This window comes from Sinocyclocheilus rhinocerous, unplaced genomic scaffold, assembly GCF_001515625.1.
Source record: "Sinocyclocheilus rhinocerous isolate Xijiao unplaced genomic scaffold, SAMN03320098_v1.1 scaffold2141, whole genome shotgun sequence".
NCBI classification, from domain to species: Eukaryota; Metazoa; Chordata; class Actinopteri; order Cypriniformes; family Cyprinidae; genus Sinocyclocheilus; species Sinocyclocheilus rhinocerous.
This window is the reverse complement of record NW_015660509.1, coordinates 115684-122232: the sequence shown is the minus strand read 5'-3', so window position 1 is coordinate 122232 and position 6549 is coordinate 115684. Positions and strand designations below refer to the sequence as shown.

The following is a 6549-nucleotide window of genomic DNA, read 5'->3' as shown; positions in this document are numbered from 1 at the left end:
AAGAGCTGCGTGGAGTGTGACTCATGCGGGAGCCGTGCCGGCATAAAAAAAACACTCAAGGCCGATCGTTCAACCTGCATTCGCTGTTTCTTTCTCCGATGTAACTGGGCGGGGAGAAACGCGAGAGCAGGGACAGACTCACAGCGCTGCGCACACAATGCGAAGCTGTCAGCAATAGAGAGGTGACAGTGTTCTGATCCACCCAGGAGGTTAGAGCCGCTCGATGTAACGAGGGGCACTGATTCTCACGTGTAAAACACACCGGCGGATCAAAGTGTAGTGGGGAGAGCACTTTGAAGCTTCAGTCAGCTTTAGTCAGGCTCTGTGCCGGTGTGCGATCGCTCAACGGTTGCTCAGACCCGTGGCTCTGCTGCTTCTATCTCTGAGCTTTGCTGAGAGAGGAGAAATGAGAGCGAGAGCATTCCGTCTCAGTGAGGTGCAGTCTCTGCTTGGGGGCTGCCCAGACAGGCGACGCACTCACTACTCCTCTGTATCATTTCTAAGAGGTAAGTTCTTAAAAGAGCAAATTTTCTGGCGACGTTGTTGCAAATGTCGCACTGCGAGTGTGGCTCGGGGGAATTAGCTGGAATCTCTGCAGCTACGACGCTTAAGGTGGTGGGAAGAGCGGCGAATCAGCCGAGCAGAGAGGTCGCTGGTCCAGCTTAATCCGCTGCAAGGCGTGTCAACGGAGAGCAGGCTCTTCAGTCAGCGGAGATCGCGAAGAACGTCGTTGTCGCTGAAGAAGAAGAAATCTGAATCCTATGGCAAAGCGGCCGCTTATTTAGCCAGATGACTCAGCCCATTCTGGCGGGCTTTGCTGCCGAGCCATTGGTTCGTTTTTTAAAACATACTGCACGAACCAATGGCTGTGCAGTTTCACTGCGTGATTGAAAAAGGCTTCAGTTCAGGAGAAAAAATGACTTTTTCCCATAGCGTCTAGCAAAGACACAGTACGAGTGTAGTATACTGTGTGAGTGTACATAAATAACAATAGTACAATTTATATATGCATACGTTAATAATATCTATATGATGATTTTTATATGGTATTATATGTAGCAATATGTCAAAAATATTATATATTTATTTATGAAACTTTATTAACACAACGTATATACAAAAATCTCTTTTCATCATTTGTAATTATTTAAATGAATGTCTATCTTTTATATTTACTCATATAATATCAGCGTGTATTGATTGGTTTTAGGATGGATATACATGCAGGCCTACATAACATATATGTCCAAAAATGTATATGATTAAAGGGGTCATGAACCGAGAAATCAAAATTCCCTTGATCTTTTGACATATTAGAGGACATTGTACTATATGTAACGGGTACTTATGCCCGTCTTGATAGGGGTTAAATATCCTGTGGCTCTGGATGAATGGTGACAAAGGATCTTTGTCCTTGCCTCCAAATTCAATACGCTCCGTACTATTCTGATTAATATATTTGGGCTAAAATGAGGAGGGCTCCAGGCTTTATATTGTCACGGGCCTAACCTGGAGTTTACAGCACATATGAGAAAGGCCTAAACCATCAAATATCTCCCCAACCTCACAATGTCCTGCAGCATAGAAGGGAACGCCCCTACCCCAGAACCAACAATCGCCTAAAGTCAAATTACCAGCAGTAACAAGCAGACTAATTTTGACAAAGTAAGTTGACTGGTTCAGAATCAACTATTTAATTTCTGAAAATCAAAAATTAAAAGAAAGTTTTAGTCATCTTAACCTGAAATCTGGAAAATCAGTCAGAGAAAAAAAACTTAGTCATCTTAACCTGAAATCTGGAAAATCAGTCAGAGAAAATAAACACTGAATAAACAAATATAAACTGAGAAAATAATGACAAATGTATCAAAGATACAACCCTTGGGCCCTTTTAAGTAAACAGTGTATACACAATTAGGGCTAATTCAGCTTTTTTTCACAGTTTGGAATAAACACTCCCTTAAGGAGAACATTTCAACATTTCAGAAAACAAACAAACAAACAACAAAAAATCTCTTTATTTTGAGATTTAGCTTGTACTTTCAATTCTATTAAGTCCAACGCAGTCCACTTGTAAAACCGTTCAAATGTGTAACAAGTGTCTCGATGCAATCTCTCCTGATCGTTCAAACTTCTCTGCTTTTAACCCTTAATCCATAGGTTTCTGAAGGAAAAAGGAAGCATCTTACTTGAGTCGAATCCTGCAATGTTATTCTGAAATCTGGAAAATCAGTCAGAGAAAATAAACACTGAATAAACAAATATAAACTGAGAAAATAATGACAAATGTATCAAAGATACAGCCCTTGGGCCCTTTTAAGTAAACAGTGTATACACAATTAGGGCTAATTCAGCCTTTTTTTCACAGTTTGGAATAAACACTCCCTTAAAGAGAACATTTCAACATTTCCGAAAACAAACAAACAAACAACAACAAAAAAAAATCTCTTTAACACAATTACATGGTGTATTTCACCCTTCAAATTAACATTCCTGCATTTTCTAAAAAAACAATTTTCAAAACTCACAGGCTGCTGAATTAGGCTGTGCAGGCTGTATTTTCAATTCTCTTAAGTCCAACGCAGTCCACTTGTAAAACAGCTCAAATGTGTAACAAGTGTCTCAATGCAATCTCTCCCGATCGTTCAAACTTCTTTACTTTTACCCCTTAATCCGTAGGTTTCTGATGGAAGAAGGAAACATCTTACTTGAGTCGAATCCTGCAATGTTATTCGATGGCAGGGTAAACTTATGTGTTCCCCGAAAGGCGCTGATGTGGAGGATTTTCCCCGGTAAATCCAGCCTGATGGCGCAAGCACACTCAAAATCTCCGAGCAGCCTCCTTTTTCTTCCCGCGACTCACTCCGAATCCCGGGAAAAGTCAATGAAATGAAAACACGCAAGCCATACAAGTTGTTGTAACTCCAGTCTTCACATTTGCTCGACAGCAACATTCAGTTGCTCGTTAGTATAACTGTTACAGTTAACAGCTGTTCAGTCATGCACAACTCACATCCGTAATCGCTTCTTCTGACCTTTTTTTCCTCTGCACACACCTAAATGTTGGGAACCTTTTCTTTGGTTACATATAAAAACAAGCTGTAAGTTTCAGAACTCAAAACTTGCTCGTTAGTCTAAAAACAGCTTATATTGAACCAAATCTGTCAAAACCACAGGTTGTGGAATGTGCCACTTTATGATGTAATAGTGTGGCTAAACCCCGCCTCCACAGAAGATCAATGCCTGCTTCTACATCACTGCCTGTTTAGCCCCGCCCACCGATTCACGCATGTAGTGTAAATAACGAGAGAGGAAAACGCAGGTCTACGCAGAAACCAAATGATAACGATGCTCCGAAGATAACAAGACACTGTGCAGTGCCAAGTTGTGGAAAAACACAGTCTTCCTTCTGATCCCAACATTAGGAAAGAGTGATCAGTGGATGAACTTTATTTTTCATGAAGATCCAGACCGCGTCAGTAAGAACTTGGTCCTTTGTTCACTTAATTTTAACTCAGAAAGATTGAAACTAAAAGACGATGCTCTGTCGACTATATTGGATCCGACAATACTGTTGCACCACACAAGTGTGAGTAACTGTTTTTATTACGTGGTCACTATTGCTTTGTCTGTAATTACAGATCATTTGATATGTAGTGAGTATTTATGCGTTTTTAACCTAAATCACAGCAGCGTCCATCTATGAAGGATGTAGGGTGTCAAACATACCATACTGTTAGCCAGTCATAGCAGTGGGCATTTACTTCCGAGTCTACAATCCGCCACTCCCATTCAAACAGAGCGTTCTGATGAGGGGGTCAAAAATGGACAGAAAATAGCCTATTACTTCTAAATTATTATTATAAGTGGACATCAAAGAACAGTACAAAATAAAAAAGGCAGTTCATGACCCCTTTAATAGCAAAAATCATCTGGCCCAGACCAATCGGAAGTTCTGGTCCAGATCCACGCAACAGACTCGGGTCGGTGTCTTTTGGCACAACGGGCCAATACCGGCATGGATCAGTTTTTCCGGATCTGGACCAGAACTGGGCCAGCTCTGGACCAGATGCGGATTCCTTTATGGTGATTAGGCCCAAATGTGGGCCGGATCTGGTCCAGTAACATGCCGGATCTGGGCCAGCTCATTTTGTATATATATATATATATATATATATATAGGCCTACATACACACACACACACACACACACACACACACAAATAAGTTGTATACATATCTAGAATTCAAATACAATTAGTTTATTTGTATAGTGCTTTTCACAATACATATTTCAATACAGCTTTACAGAAAATGCATGTTACTTTGTTACAAATAAAAAGAGTAATGTCCATATGCCACAGTATTTGTACAGTTCCCTAATAATACAAATCATATAAGTAGATTATGACTGTATTTAAGCAGAAATTATGAATACAATTAAAGCAATGATTACAAGCATCTTACATAATACATAATTAAATATCTTACTGTCTTATGCCACTGATATGTTTTTGTTAAGTTGTTATACGAAGCTCTTTGACAACACAGTTTAAAGTACTGATTTAGATGTACAGACAATTACAGTACTGAACACTCTATTAAAACAATAATCATATTAAAACAATTTAATTACTACAAAAAACAATGCAAAAGATTTTCCACTGTGCATCTTTTCTTTCCTTTTGATAATTTTTGCACAAAAAAGCAAAATTAAAGTTGATTTAAAACACTACCCCAAGTACTACAAGTCTCTACTTCTAGTGCTTACTGTACATAATATTCACTAAGCTTAAGCTTCATTAATTACTCACCCTCATGTCGTTCTAAACCCGTAAGACCTCCGTTCATCTTCGGAACACAAATTAAAGTATTTTTGATTAATTCCGAGAGCTCTCTGACCCTTCATAGACAGCAATGTAATTACCACGATCAAGGTCCAGAAACGTAGCAAGGAGATCGGTAAAATAATCCATGTGACATCAGGGGTTCAACCGTAACTTCACGTAGCTACGAGAATACTTTCTGTACCCAAAGAAAACAAAAATAACGACTTTATTCAACAATTTGTCTCCTCCGTGTCACCCTGGTGCCATTTTGGAGAATATCCACTGAACGTAAACAGCATGTGCTGTTCTGTGTCAGCTGCGTCTCACGGATACGTTGTTTTGTTCATATCAAAGCGTAAACAACGTAGAAAACGTATCCATGTGACGCAGCTGACACATAACAGCATACGCTGTTTACTTTAATAAGGATCATAGCTCTAGTTGTAAGTCCTCTGCAATGCCGTTTGTGAGGTAAATGCTCCGTCTGACTCCACAGCTTAAAGACAGTTCCCTCCTTTTCATTCAAAAACATTAAATGTGGACAAAAATGTTATTGCCATATATATATACACATACATACATACTGTACATATACACACACATACTGTATACACACACACACACACACACACACACATAAGATAAGATCAAAAGTTTACATACACCTTGCAGAATCTGCAAAATATAACAGGTATATTGTTCAGGATGCTGAGTGTGAAGTTATTTGAAGGAGCATTTCTCCAGAAAGCTGCAAGCCACAATCGGTCCTAACAAACAGTTTTGAACAGCACTAGTAACATTATCAGGCACTCAATATTATCAATACTCAATTATACATCGTGGCATTCAAATAGCTTGAATAACTCAACCTCCACTGAACACTTAAAAAAAAAGGGACTCACCTTACTATTTGACAGTCCCGGCTCTCAGGTGGAACCTGAAATTGAAACAGATTGTTATATAGTGTTGCTGGACAATTTCTCAATTCATTTACTCAATTAACATGAAGCATACCTCTAACAGAAACAAAAGCATCTTTTGGCAAAGATTTCATAAATAAAAAAACATATAATGTAATACATGTCTGTCTCTTCAGTGCCCGTCTGTTTCTATCATTCAGGATGCACCTTAGAGCATTCTGCCTGCTTAATAAGGGGACTGGGCTGGTCAAAAGTTTGGACACATTACTATTTTTAATGTTTTTGAAATAAGTCTCTTGCTTATCAAGCCAGCATTTATTTGATCAACTGTAATATTGTGAAGAATTAACATTTAAAATAATGGTTTTCTATTTTAATACTTCAAAATATTATTTATTGCTTTGATCAAAGCTCAGTGTTGGAAACAGTTGTGCTGCTTAATTTTTTTGGGAACCTGTGATACTTTTTTCAATATATACACATACATACATACTGTACATATACACACACATACTGTATATATAAACACACACACACATAAGATCAAAAGTTTACATACACCTTGCAGAATCTGCAAAATGTTACTTATTTTACCAAAAGAGGGATCATACAAAATGCATGTTATTTTTTATTTAGTACTGGCCTGAATCAGAAATTTCACATAAAAGATATTGTCCACAAGTGAAAATAACAGTTGACTTTATAAAAATGACCCCGTTCAAAAGTTTACATACACTTGATTCTTAATACTGTGTTGTTACCTGAATGATCCACAGCTTGTTTTTTTTGTTTTTTTTAGTG

At 38.3% G+C, this 6549-nt stretch overlaps 1 long non-coding RNA gene across 1 annotated transcript in view; it reads right to left on the bottom strand.

Moving 5' to 3' along the window:
* Positions 1 to 5730: 5730 nt before the first annotated feature.
* Positions 5731 to 6549, bottom strand: part of LOC107725261 (uncharacterized) — a 4225-nt gene continuing 3406 nt past the window's right edge. Inside the window, exon 3 of the long non-coding RNA XR_001638101.1 lies at positions 5731 to 5765. This is a non-coding gene — a long non-coding RNA (uncharacterized LOC107725261). The remainder of the gene's footprint in view (positions 5766 to 6549) is intronic.